The following is a 13,941-nucleotide window of genomic DNA, read 5'->3' on the forward strand; positions in this document are numbered from 1 at the left end:
TTTGTCTCACAGACAGCAATAAAACAGCAACTAGCCCATTCCTGACACACCCGGAGGAGCTACAGCCCAAGCGCAGCTTGGAGCTCCTGCGTCCCTGCTTCAGCCCACTGAGGCCTGTGCTGACGGCAGACGGCTCACAGGAGGCCAAGAGACCCCAGCCACCAAGCGGGGGCCCCCAGCCTCACACCTGGGATCCTGTGCTGGCTCCAGCGTCCCGGTGAAGGCGGCAGCTCCCCACAGCCTCTGCGGGAGTCAGGAGGGAGCGCCAGGCCTGGAGGGAGCCAAGGCTTACACCCAAAGCAAACCAGCACGGATAATCCCCTAAAATGCTTAACGAAACATGGACACCTCAAGGAGGACGACTGACCTTGGAGACTGTCGGAGGAGACACCAGCACCAGTACAGGTGGGTTCCCAAATTCCGTCCCACTTCGCCTTTTCTGGCTAACAGGGAACATCAGGCTGTGTGACTTCCTCAACCTTCGGGATCAGAGATAACTGGCCACCCTTTTCACTTACGACTCAAAATCTTAACCTTGCCCTTAGCTGCAGGTGCAGCTAGTTCCAAGTCTGAACAAATGAGACCATCCAGGAAGCGTCCTGAGCAGGCTTAATGCTCTCAGCCATCTAAGTTCTCACCAAGGCCAAGTATTTATCTTCAATATTTATTTCAAATATTTGTATGGGAAAATATATGCTAAATCAAATTTAAATGTATATATACATTTTCTAAGTACAAATATTAGCCAGATGGTACAATGCTAAATGAGAGGTGTTTTTTCTTTCCTCCCAAAGCTTATTTATTTATTTTTGAAAGGCAGAGTTAGAAAGGAGGAGAGACAGAGAGAGATCTTCCATCTGTTGGTTGACTCCCCAGATGGTTGCAATGGCCTACATTGGGCCAAGCCAAAGTCAGGAGCCTACAGCTCCATCTGGGTCTCCCATGTGCGTGGCAGGGGCCCAAGCAGTTGGGCCCCTCCCACTGTTTTCCCAGGTGATTTAGCAGGGAACTGGATCAGAAGTGGAGCAGCCAGGACTCAAACCAGACCCCATATGGAATGTCAGTGTCACAGGCAGCAGGTTAACCCACTGCGCCACAATACCAGCCCCTCTCTCAAAGTTCAGACTGAAATTAGGAACAATTCACAGATTCTGAGTACATTATCTTGGGGGTAGAGAGGGCAGAAGTGCAGGGCGAAAAAAAGACTTAAATTTTTATTTGAGAGAGAAAATATTTCATTTTGTGTTTCACTCCCCAAATGACTGAACAAACCAGGGCTGGCCAGGCTGACGCCAGGCATCTGGAACTCAGTCTGGGTCTCCCACGTGGGTGGCAGGGACCCGGCTCCTCCAGTCACCACGGCTGCCTCCAGGCGCACAGCAGCAGGAAACTGGCATCAGAGCAGAGCCAGGACCCAAACACTCGAGGTGCTGGTGTCCCACGCAGTTCATAACTCCTGTGCCAGACACTGCCCCCACCCCGATGATATAAATCATACCAAGGCAAAGTAAGATGAGATAGACAGATGCATTATTACAGCTAAGAGTTGTTCAGGCAGGCACCGCGGCTCACTAGGCTAATCCTCCGCCTGCAGCACCAGCACACTGGGTTCTTGTCCCTGTCAGGGCGCCATATTCTGTCCCGGTTGCTCCCCTTCCAGGCCAGCTCTCTGCTGTGGCCCAGGAGGGCAGTGGAGGATGGGTGAAGCAACGGAAAAAGGAAGACCTTTCCCTCTGTCTCTCTCTCTCTCTAACTCTGCCTGTCAAGAAAGAGAGAGAAAGAGAGAGAGAAAGAGAGCAAGAGAGAGCAAGAACGAGCGAGCGAGAGAGAGAGAGAGAGAAAGAGTTGTTTAGGCACACCTCTAAAAGGGACAGCCAGGGAAGAGCTCACACACATCTGTATTTCTTCATTACCAAGATGAGTCAACCATCTACAGAATCCTCAAATGCTGGCCCTTTCAAAACACCGCCGACTATCAGGGCCATCGGAAACCTCCCCACCAACAGGCCAGACAGACTCTGGGAGACAGGAGAACACACAGCATCCTCAGTCACTGTTTAAACTGCCAACACACAGGAAACGTGTGCACTCGGCAACATAATCCACACAGAGGAGATGGCAGCAACAGGGTGGACACACGCTGGATACCTGCTCCAGTTTTACGAAGCCACACTGAACAGATCTGATGCAACTCAGCTGTGTTTCCTTCCCCACCACACACCACCAAAAATCCTAAACTTGGGGTAAACTTTAGCCCAGCAATTAAGACACACAATCCTACATCAGATCCCTGACTCTGGCTCCAGCTAACTGCTGCTAATGCACACTCAGGGAGACAGCACTAAACAGATCAAGTTCCTGCCACCCGAACAGGACTGGGCCAGGCTGACAAAACTTCCCGCTTAGGCCCAGCCCAGCTCCTGCTGTTCCCAGCATCTGGGGAGTGAACCAGTGGATGGGAGTTCTCTCCCTCTCCATCTGTCTCTGTCTCTAGGGGATGGGAGCACTCTCTCGCTCATTCTCAAATAAACACATTTTAAACATGGAAAAATCTAAACAGAAAGGATATATATATATACACACACATACACAAACACACATATATTTGTATTTTTTTCTCACGTCACTCCTGAAAATACTACTTTCAACTAAATGCAACGAGAATAAACATTTTTGATTACACTATTTGGCAACTTATTCAACAGCATCTGTTTTCCAACGTATCTCGCATTTACCCAACTGCACAGCTGGATGACAGAGAATGGTCACGTGGCTTCCTCGCACCTCTGGCGTGCCAGCTGTCAGACGCACTCGAGGGCGTGAGAGCCCGCCCAGCCTTCGCAGAGGAAGACTGGGAAACATGCTCCTCTCAGTGTCACTAAAACACGCTGCAGGCCCTTAGGGTCAGATGATCACATGCAGAACTAAATACACAATTACAGGATGACGGGTTAGGAAAATGAAAGCGCTCCCAGATGAGACGCCTCCAGCTGTGCACTGTCTTCTCTCCCACAGATCCTTGAAGGCAGATCTGGTGCTGCTTCGCAGAGCTCCAAGTCAAACACAGCTGGCGGGCATCAGAGCTTGCTCTGCTCTCCTCAGCGGCAGGGTCCTGCCACACTCACTCACCCCACTTTAAATGGTTAACTGGCTTCCATCATCCCAGTCTCTAAAGGAGGTGCTGACACCTTCACTCAAAAGGACCAAGGAGAGGCCGGCACTGTGGTGCAGTGGGTTAAAGCCCCGGTATACAGTGCCATGGCACAGCTCACTAGAGCACCAGCCTGCAGTGCCGGCATCCCATGTGGGCACTGGTTCATGTCCCGGATGCTCCACTTCCAATCCAGCTCTCTGCTATGGCCTGGGAAAGCAGTGGAGGATGGCCCAAGTGCTTGGTCCCCTGCTGCATCCATGTGGGAGACCTAAAGAAGCTCCTGGCTCCTGGTTTTGGATCGGCCCAGCTCTGGCCATTGCAGCCATTTGGGAAGTGAACCAGCAGATGGACGATATCTCCCTCCCTCCCTCCCTCTCTCTCTGCCTCTGCATAACTCTACATTTCGAATCAATAAATAAATCTTTAAAAAAAGAAAAAAAGGACCAAAGAAAGCAGGTGGGATTTATCTCAATTTTGTAGGTACTTAAGTACCAGGATGAACAGACTCTAAGCTGGACTAAGTACACTTCCAATCTTGATACAAAACAATTTTGGATGCCATATAACTTGAGATTTAAAAAAAGAAAGCAGAAACAAAAAGCAGTAGTTACTTTCCAAGGTGGTTTTAACATTTTTCCATAATTTAAATAATTATTTCACAGATGCTTAAATCATTTCTGATTTATCAATACACAATAGTTTGAAGCTTTAAGCTGCTATTCAATTAGGTTGTAAATACACTTAAATTAACATAAGGCTCCCATTTAAGGAAATTTCCCCCCCAAAAAAACAGCTTTTGTGGCCGGCGCCACAGCTCACTAGGCTAATCCTCCACCTAGCAGCGCCGGCACACCGGGTTCTAGTCCTGGTCGGGGCGCCGGATTCTGTCCCGGCTGCCCCTCTTCCAGGCCAGCTCTCTGCTGTGGCCAGGGAGTGCAGTGGAGGATGGCCCAAGTGCTTGGGCCCTGCACCCCATGGGAGACCAGGAGAAGCACCTGGCTCCTGCCTTCGGATCAGCGCAGTGCGCCGGCCGCAGCGCACCAGCCGTGGCAGCCATTGGAGGGTGAACCAAGGGCAAAAGGAAGACCTTTCTTTCTGTCTCTATCACTATCCACTCTGCCCGTCAAAAAAAAAAAAAAAAAAAAAAAAAAAACCACCTTTTGTAAAGCAAAGAATCATGCAGAATCACTTCCTATTATATCTTCCTAAAATAAAAAAATAAAAAAGGCAGCATTAAGTGTGAAGAACAGATCACCTGACAGGAAGTTACCTTCACGCCACCCACACTCCCAACACAGGGCTCGGGCTCCAGGACTGGGAAGCACTCCTGGGGTTCTCTGTGTTACCCTGCGCAGCAGCTACGGCCCTCAGAGTGCTCTGCCATCTGCCCGACAAGCCGGACGACAAAGGCCCAGCCTCAGGCCGACTGCTACACAGTGGCAGAGGTGGGGGCAGATCCCAAGGCTCAGTCCGTTCACCTGCAAGGCAGAGGTGCACTTTGTGGGCCACGCCAGGCCTACACTGTGAAAGCTCAGCTCGTTCCCTGACCTGTCAACGTTCTTGGAAGACAGCTGTCAAGTCTCCCAGAAGTCTTCTCTTCACCACACTTTGATGGCAGTTCCTAAAAGGCCAACAAAATCCAAAAGGAGTGCAGAGTGGCATTACTGGCTTCCTGGAACTCCAGACTGTACGAACACTTGCTACAAGCTCAAGGGGCTTCATTCACTCTCACTCATTCCAAGCCTGTTTCTTGAACATCTAATGCACAAGATCAGTAGGTCGGGTCTCACAGCCTTTAGGGTAAGATGGTAATCAACTAAAGTCCTTCACTGCATAAACTGATCTTCAGCAAGATAAATGTGCTGCTATACTAAACAATTGAGTCTCTGAAACTAACCACCATTTTGTTTGTTTCGGGATCACATTCACAGCTGTTGAAACTGCTACATACAGGGGCAGTTCCCAACATGATCACAGGGCCAGCGCTGGGGCATAGGGGGTGAAGACTCCACCTGCAGTGCCGGCATCCCATATGGGCACCGGTTCGAGCCCCAGCTGCTCCACTTCCGATCCAGCTCTCTGCTGTGGCCTGGGAAAGCGGCAGAAGATGCCCCAAGTCCTTGGGCCCCTGCACCCACGAGGGAGACCCAGAAGAAGCTCCAGGCTCCTGGCTTTGGATCGGCCCAACTCTGGCCATTGCGGCCATCTGGGGAGTGACCCAGCAGATGGAAGACCTCTCTCTCTCTCTCTGCCTCTCTGTAACTCTGCCTTTCAAATAAATAAATAAATCTTTAAAAAGAAACAACACATCACTTGGGCACTTACTATCAGGAACAGAGGTGAGAATTTTGCACAACAGAGGATTAGAGCTGTGTTATGCCCCCACCACAGAGGAGAAAGCGACGCTCAGGTTGGCTCATCTGTGCAATGACACACTCGGTTGGCAGCACAGCCTCACCAGCTCCCTGCTGGTGACAGTTCTACTGCCGTTCAGTAGTCTGTCACGGGTTCAGCTCAAAACCAACCACACTTGTGCAGATGCCCTGACAAGCAGATGGAAAAGGTTTCCTTTCTTTGGCCTTTTAAAAAGCTGGGAGGTATTTTGGTGGCCTCATCCAACTGCTAAGGAGTGGCCTAGGTTAAATTTGGGACATGAACAAAACCTCCAAGCGAGCCTCAGCCCAAGCCAGCACATCTATACTGATCTCTGCAATGCTATGCTCCTGTAGCCAAAAAGCGGCAGAAGGCTAGGCGCCCTGACGCGCGACAACGCTAAATCATGATGATCAGCAAGTGGAAAACCTTATTAGTCACCAGTAGATGCTTTCTGCGAAAGGACGTCGGTGAGTCTTCTCCACGCTAGGCTTTACTTTCCGCGGCAACCCCAGCCTGAAGGCGCTTACTAGAAACTGACCCTGAAGAACTACCCCTCTAGTGACACCGCAACTCCAGACCACTTTTTCTTTTTAAGATGTATTTATTTATTTGAAACTCAGAGTTAACACAGAGAAGGAGAGGCAGAGAGAATCTTCCATGCGCTGTGAACCACTTTTAAATGTGTTCTAATGAATTCTAGTCTAAAAAAAAAAAAAAAAAAAATTTATGTATATTTGCTAAAAGTTCTATGTATATACAATTCTTATTGTTAATTTAAAAAAAAAATTAAAGAGTTCTGATCTTCTGCGTTCTTCAGGCAATTTTTAGTCATTCTAAACTGTGAAAACATTGCTTCCTGCTCTGTGCCTCTGCCCTCCTCACCACAGAGGCTGGGCCTGGGACTGTGAAAGGTTAAACATTCATTGTGGCCCAGGCATCAGCAATATTCAGGCCCCTTTCGAAATCTCAGCTTCAGAGTGAGACTGTCTCCCACTGCCAGCCAAGAGGGCTTGGACTTATCTTGATTATTGGTTTGATGCTACTTAGAAAATACTTGAAATGGGGGGGAAAATGACACAGTCTTAACTTTGGTATTTGAGTTTTTGTTTAATTAAAAAGTTTATTTATTTGAAAGGCAGAGTGATAGAGATCTTCCATCAGCTGGTTCACTCCTCAAATGGCCATAATAACCAAGATTTCTTTGTCCAGGCCAAAGCCAGGAGCCCAGAACTCCACACAGGCCCTGCGCGGCTGCAGGAGCCACGACCTGAGTCCCATCTGCCGCTTTCCCAGGCGCATCAGCAGGGAGCTGGGTTGGAAGCGCAGCAGCCAGGACCCCAATTCACTGATGAGATCCGCACCACAATCAGCGGCTCCACCCACTGCAGCGCACGCAGGTCCTAGTAACTGAGTTTTATTCCTAATCATTTGGAATCATGTTTCTCCCCAAATTTATTCCAGTTGAAAATCTTCAATACCCGTTTGCACCTCTTGTTTTATGATCTGTTTATTTGCAAGGCCTACAGGAAGACTCCCAAATGGAAATGAGTTCTCCATAGCTAATCTCTGGCTTGAGTTACATGCTGAATTTAACCACAAAAAACAAGACTTCTCATCTTGTAGATTATACTGTTTTTTCCCATAAGACTATTACGGGGCCAGCACTGTGGCATAGCAGACAAAGCTGCTGCCTGCAGTGCCTGCATCCCATAAGGATGCCAGTTTGAGTCCCAGCTGCTCCACTTCCGATCCAGCTCTCTGCTATGGCCTGGAAAAGCAGCAGAAGATGGCCTAAGTCCTTGGGCCCCTGCACCCACATGGGAGACCTGGAAGAAGTTCCTGGTTCCAGGCTTTGGATCAGCGCAGCTCCAGCAGTTGCCACCAACTGGAGAGTGAACCAGCAGATGGAAGACCTCTCTCTCTCTCTGCCTCTCCTTCTCTCTGTGTGTAACTCTGACTTTCAAATAAATAAATAAATCTTACAAAAAAAAAAAGAAGTAAAAAAAGACTATTATGATACTAAAAAAATCAGGTCTCAACTTTTCTGTAATAAATTTTGTGTATTAAAACTTTGTTAAAAATTTATTTTTACCTTAAAAGTAAACATGTAAAATCTGTTTGCATATAGAAATTATTAGCATTTCCAATGTCGTGAATAGGAAAACAAGATAACAGGCTAACAGGAAATCCAATGCACAGAAATTCATTTTGGCAAGAAAGGTATATCTGTAAATGCAATTTTCCAAACAGAAATGGCAGAAAAGTTGAAAAGCAAAAAATCATTAGTCTAATACTCTTAACTGATTAAATATTATCCAGAATGAACTGATATCCAATATTAACCATATCTATCACTGTAACTAAACAGGGTGCACAGCAAATAGAAATACTGACCCCCCACAAAAAGTCCAAGTAGAACAGGAGCAAATTGAGAACACCAGCCACAAGCAACTTCCAAAGTAACAGAACAGCAGTAAAATACTCATTCCTCTTTGGGAGAACAAAAACCACTGCCAGAAACTCTGCCCCCCCCCCCCCCCAACAGAGGACCTGCACAGCAGCAGGGGCACAGGCCACAGGTTCCTAAAGACAAATCTCCCAGGGACAGACACTCATCAAACGAAAACAAAAAAGATACAGTACCTATTACTCGGCGCATTGCTAAAAGCTACTTTAGATTAGCAACAAGAAAAAGGAGACTGTGTAACCTAAGCATTTAGGAGCCTCAAGGTAGCAGTCTCGCCCTGCTGGACAGGCGGTGCCTCCCCGGCCCTGCTGGACGGACATCACCTCCCCGGCCCTGCTGGACAGAGGTCACCTCCCCAGCCCTGCTGGATGGACATCCCCTCCCCAGCCCTGCTGGACGGACATCACCTCCTCAGCCCTGCTGGACAGACATCACCTCCCCAGCCCTGCTGGACAGAGGTCACCTACCCAGCCCTGCTGGACGGACATCACCTCCCCAGCCCTGCTGGACAGTACCTCCCTGGCCCTGCTGGACAGGTGTCACCTCCCCGGCCCTGCTGGACAGGTGTCACCTCCCCGGCCCTGCTGGACAGGCGTCACCTCCCCGGCCCTGCTGGACAGGTGTCACCTCCCCGGCCCTGCTGGACAGGCGTCACCTCCCCGGCCCTGCTGGACGGACATCACCTCCCCAGCCCTGCTGGACAGGTGTCACCTCCCCGGCCCTGCTGGACAGACAGCACCTCCTGGCCCTGCTGGACAGGTGTCACCTCCCCAGCGCTGTCACCACTCACGGCCTTCTAGACACCAAAGCAGGCGGCTGAACTTGAGAATGTGAACCTGGAGCTCCGTCCTCCCCCGCTCCTCACTACCGGGGGGCTTCTCGAGGCCGAAGGTCCACTCGACAGCGCTCCCACCTGGCGACCCCGGCTCCCTCGCAGGAGAAGCGGCCTCCATCTGGCCCATTCGGCCGGGAGTTCCAGTTCAGGTGTTCCCCTAGGGCCAGGGAGGCAGAGGGCAGAGGCCGCCGGGTCCCGACAGAGGCCGCCCTGTGGCTGCCGGAGCACTCGGCCGCGCGAGCCGCTCTCCCAGCCAGAGACAGCGCCTCGGCCGGCCGCTGGCCCTTCACCAAGACGGCAGGCACGGCAGCCCCGGGGCCTCACTTGGCGAGGCAGGACTCCACGCCGGGAAGCCCGCATAGACACGGCCTGGCGCGCCAAAGCCGCTTCCAACCTGCCGTAGCCTGGAGCTGAGCGCACTCGCTCAAAATAATGGACATCGCCGCCGCAGCTCCGGTGTTAAACACCGGCAGGGTCAATTTTGAGAAAAAAATAGGAGGTGGGGGAGTGGGAAGAGGAGGAGGAGGAGGAAGAGGAGGGAGAGGGAGAGGAGGAGGAGGAAGAGGGAGAGGAAGAGGGAGAGGAGGAGGGAGAGGAGGAGGGAGAAGAGGAGGAAGAGCTTTTACTCGGGATGAAACTCGCGCTCCGGCGGCCGGCGGAGTCCACACGGCCCCGGGGGGACCCCCAGCACCGGGGGCCAGGCCCGGACGCACCCTCGCCGGAGGGCGACCTCTCGGGGCGCGCAGGGGCTGGAGCAGGCGCACACTTCGGGAGTCCGCCGCCGCGCCGAGGGCCAGCCGGGCAGGGGCCGCGCCGCCCCCGAGGCCCGGCGGAGCCCGGGGAGCCCGGGGAGCCAGGGCTGCGCGCCGCGGCGGCCGCGGGCAGGAAGCGAGAGTTTACCACCGGAACGCCCCGCTCGGGCCCCTGGCGGACGCCGGCCGGCGCCGACCTATTTCCCGGGCGGTCTCGCCAACTGCGCGGCCCGGGGGCCCCGAGCGTCGGGAGGGAGCGCGACCCCACCTCCACAGCCTCCGCCGGCAGGAACGGGAGCGCGGCGTCGCCGCACGCGGAGCCCGCGGCCGGGGCTGCCCGCTGCACCTGCCGCCGCCTCGGGACTCGTGGGCGCGCCCGCCCGCTGGGCCTCAGGGCGGGGGCCCTGCCCGCTCGCACCCGCCGCGCCGGGGCCCGCAGCGGCCGGCTGGGGCGCGGGCCGGACCTGGGCCGAGGGGCAGCGGCCGGGAAGCGCTCGGGGGCCGAGGCGCCGGCCACCTCCGCGGCCCGTGCCCGCGGAGACGCCGCCCCGACACTCACCTGCCCGCTTCCCCTTCCGCGCAGCGCGGCGCCTCACTCGCGCTCGGACCCCACCGTCCGCCTCAACCAACCCGGCGGCGGCGGCGGCGGCGGCCGGACGGGAGGGCGGGACGGCGGCCTGAGACGGCCCCGCAGCCGCGGCCCAACCCGGCTCCGCCCGCCCCCGGACTCCGCCCCCGGGCCGCCGCCGCCGCCGCTCATTGGCCCGCGCCGCGCACGCATGGGCGCGGCTCCGCCCCGCCGCCGGGCCGCCGTTCCGCCCGGGATCCTCCGCAGCCATTGGGCTGGTGGCTCCCGGGGGCCAGAGCGGCCAGATCAGCCGCCGCCAGCCCCGAGACCACCATTGGCTGGACTGGGTCCACGCCATAGCTCTGATTGGACAACTGGCGGCTCGGGCCCCGCCTTCGCACCCAAGTTCCGTTAGCAGGTTCGGTTGCTCCCGAATTCCCTTTCGCCATGGGGGGCGGGGCCGTCGGGCCGGGCACTTTGGCTGGCTCCTCCCCCTGCACGCAGCAGCTGCTTACCGCGGGGTGGGCGGGGAGCAGAGCCCCCGGCTCGCTAGTTTTTTTGGGAGTTCTACTTTCTTCTGATTGGTTGGCAGGCGCCTGTGCGCACCGCTCCTCCGGTCGCTCGTTTTACGTTGCGCGACGCAGCGCGATGACGTAGAGTTCCCAGCATTCCACATCCAAGATGGCCGCGGTCGGCAAGGAGAGACGTAGCTAAGGGGCTTGCCTGAGGCGAGGGGTGAGTGTCCTACCGACTGCGGGCTGTACCGCCCCGCTCCCGCTCACCCGGGGGTCGGAGCAGGGTGTGGCCACCCGCCTCCGTCCGCGCGCGGAGTCTCTCTTCCCTGATTCCGGACCCCGCCTCTCGCCTCCTGTGCACGCTGAAGTTGGCGGGCTTCGGCAGAGGGGCTGAGGCGCAGGGGCCGGACGGGGACTCGGGGTGGGCCCTGGAGCGGGCAGCCGCGCTCCCTGCGCGGTCCGGTTGGGGTTCCAGGAGCTCCCTGCGGTGGCGGAACCGGGCAGGGGTTGCAGCCGCGGACCGCCCACGCTCCCCGCAGCGGACCCTGGACGCAGCGGGGGTGGGCCGGCGGGATGGGAAGAGGCACTTCCGCGATGAGATTCGGGTTGGTTTGTTAGCTCAGGAACTCGGGGCGTGGGTCCGGGGGTTAGCGAGGGCGCTGACAGCTGTGGCCCGTTCAACGGAGCTCTTGCAGACCCCGGGAGGTTAGGGACGACTGACCGGGGCCGTTGCTGTCCGGCCTGTCGCGTTTTTAAGGTGGTACCTCGAGCGAAACCGCCCTTCAGCGAGTGACGCATTAGTCGTGCGTGTTGGTGGATTCTTGCCTAAGTCGTGTTTCACGCGTGTGCTGTTTGGAAAATGCAGTTTGCACCAGCAAGCAATAAAGAAACATTTGAATTGTTTATGCGATTCTTAAGATTTGAATGCTCTTTTTAAGTTCAGTCTCATAAAGCAAAAAAAAAAATCACTCGTAGTTTTGGAGTAAGGAATGAGCTTCGTTTTGGGAGACTGTGGAAAGCGGTGAGTTTGCTGAGTGTCTGAAGGAAGGGAAATGAGGACTGGGCGAGGACAAATACCTGCCGGGTCACTGAGACGGCGGAGCGGATCTGGTTGGGTCGCCTCATTCCCGGGTTTAAGCGCAGATGAAGTTGCGCACGCGGAGGGGCAGAGTCGGTTGTATACGCTTGTCCGTGGCTTTGGAGGAGCCCCAGATGTGCAGTTGTGATGGAAAACTGAGCTCCGGGGCGTGTCCGTTCTCTCGGAGACGGCTCCCGGGCGCTGCTTTGTCACCCGTTGTAGAATCTCCCGCAAGCGCTTGGGAAAGGAGAGCGGAGCCCCTCGGGCCTGCGGGGCCGGGTGACTCAGGCCCTGGTGGTGGCTGCGGGATTGCTGGACATTTGGGCGGCTTGGCTGACGTTGTAGTCGGATGGATGGGCGTCCGCTCAAATTACCAAACCCGAAGCATTTGGATGTGAGTGTCGTCCTGAAGAAGAACGACACTACATTTACAAAAACTTAAATTTACACCGAAATTTGCAAAATCTCAGTTGTGAGTATTTGAGATGAGGAGGAACTGGCTTGACAGGAAATGGTTCCGGGTTGTGGTGCTCCGTTCTGGAGGTAAAGTAGTGGCTGCACTGAGGGAAGGCAGTATCTCAGTCTGAAGTGAAGCAAATTGTGACTGCCGTTCGCCAGCGGTGTGCACCGGGCAGGTTACTTCGTGTCTCCTCGGCTGGTTTTCTCCGGGATCAGCTGTAAGGGTAAGACAGGTAACTTGCCCCATAGCTGCAGCTCTGCGGACACACCGTGGACGTGTTACTCTCAGACCACCTGTTACATAGATCTTACAGAGTTTCTTTTTTTCTCATTTTGATGGCTAATATTTAGAGAAGACCTAGAAACCCTGAGAACCCTTATGGAAAAATGGTTAATTTGTTTACCTTGGAGAAAAGAGGGGTAGGCAAAATTGTCTTCATATATTTCAAAGGCAATCATTAGGTCAGAGAAACTGTTTCCAAGGCTTTAAAAGTCTCTAGGTGGGAGTGATGGAGAGTTCTTACAAGGTAGTTATTTTGTGCCATCTATGTAGCAGATCTAGGGAAGGAACGGAACACACAGAGATCAATATAGGGCTGGTCCTGGTGTGGCAGGTTAAGGTTCCACCTGCAACATCCCATGTGGGCACTAGTTCAAGACCCGGCTGTCCCACTTCCAATCCAGCTCCCTGCTAAGGTGCTTGGGAAAGCAGTAGAAGATGGCCCACCCGGCACCCACACTGGAGACCCAGCAGAAGCTCCAGGCCCAGCCCCAGCTGTTGCAGCCATTTAGGGAGTGAGCCATCCGATAGAGGATTGAGCCCTTTCTCTGTAGAGCTCCCTTTCAAATAAGTAAAACATAAGTACTTTTTTTTCCCACAGTCCAGTAATTTATTTTAAATTGGAATAACTTCAGATTCCACAAACAAAACTGGAGACCAGCAATATTTTGTTTGAATTCATCGGTGATGTAAAACACAATATCCAGAATACGCAAACCTCAGGGAGGGCCTAGGAAATACACACAAGATTGGAATCCTGGTGCTCTTTGTTCCTGAATGGAATGGTCCCACAGAAAAAGCGCAGGATACAGCACAACATAAGGGCACCTGTTACATATGTAGTGAGTGAGACACACTAGCGTTTTCTATGTGTGTGATGGGAAACCTGCCTGGCTTAGAGGGCCTTTTACGCCCATTTAAAAATCAGGCAAGTTGTCTGTACACATTTTTCAAATAATTTTGGAGAGCGCTGCAATCCAGTGAAGGATCTGCTGATTAGTGTTGTCTTTGTCGGCACTGATAGTCTTGCATGGTCACATCCCAGTGTTTTTGCGGTAGCTTTTCTTTGAATAAAAGAGATTTAAATGCATTTAGACAATACATATTGTAAGTTGTTTACATACACTGAATTTAAGGATTCAGTATTGGAGTTCCTTTGCTTCTTTAAACACTAGCGAGTACAAATCAGGTTCTTCTTAATAGGTTGACTGTTAAGCAGTTCTTGAAAGAATGAGAGTGGCAAAAAAACCCACGAAACATGAATCTTTAATTTAAAAGTCAACATAAGATTAATCTAAGAGGGGCCAGCGCTGAGGCACAGTGGGTTAATGCCCTGGCCTGAAGTGCCGGCATCCCATATGGGCACTGGTTCGAGACTAGCACTCTGCTATGGACTGGGAAAGCAGTAGAAGATGGCCCAAGTCCTTGGGCCCCTGCACCTGCTTGGGAGACCCAGA

At 53.4% G+C, this 13,941-nt stretch overlaps 2 protein-coding genes across 12 annotated transcripts in view; one reads left to right on the top strand and one right to left on the bottom strand.

The window, feature by feature from the left end:
• The window catches only part of SETD3 (SET domain containing 3, actin N3(tau)-histidine methyltransferase), a 75,248-nt gene extending 64,463 nt beyond the window's left edge, over positions 1 to 10,785 (bottom strand). Inside the window, exon 1 of one of the 5 annotated variants that reach the window (XM_008248950.4) lies at positions 10,668 to 10,785. The gene's annotated coding sequence lies outside the window, so the exon portion shown is untranslated. Of the gene's footprint in view, positions 1 to 8,910; positions 9,016 to 9,545; positions 9,668 to 9,852; positions 9,965 to 10,143; positions 10,311 to 10,667 lie in introns of those variants that run through there. The other 4 variants (XM_051835212.2, XM_051835214.2, XM_051835213.2 and 1 more) reach the window with 4 other exon arrangements.
• The window catches only part of CCNK (cyclin K), a 33,308-nt gene continuing 29,694 nt past the window's right edge, over positions 10,328 to 13,941 (top strand). For 3 of the 7 annotated variants that reach the window (XM_070065382.1, XM_051835215.2, XM_070065383.1), the window contains exon 1: positions 10,328 to 10,570. The gene's annotated coding sequence lies outside the window, so the exon portion shown is untranslated. Of the gene's footprint in view, positions 10,571 to 10,748; positions 10,888 to 13,941 lie in introns of those variants that run through there. The other 4 variants (XM_070065380.1, XM_070065376.1, XM_070065377.1 and 1 more) reach the window with 2 other exon arrangements.

Source organism: Oryctolagus cuniculus, chromosome 20 (genome assembly GCF_964237555.1).
Source record: "Oryctolagus cuniculus chromosome 20, mOryCun1.1, whole genome shotgun sequence".
NCBI classification, from domain to species: Eukaryota; Metazoa; Chordata; class Mammalia; order Lagomorpha; family Leporidae; genus Oryctolagus; species Oryctolagus cuniculus.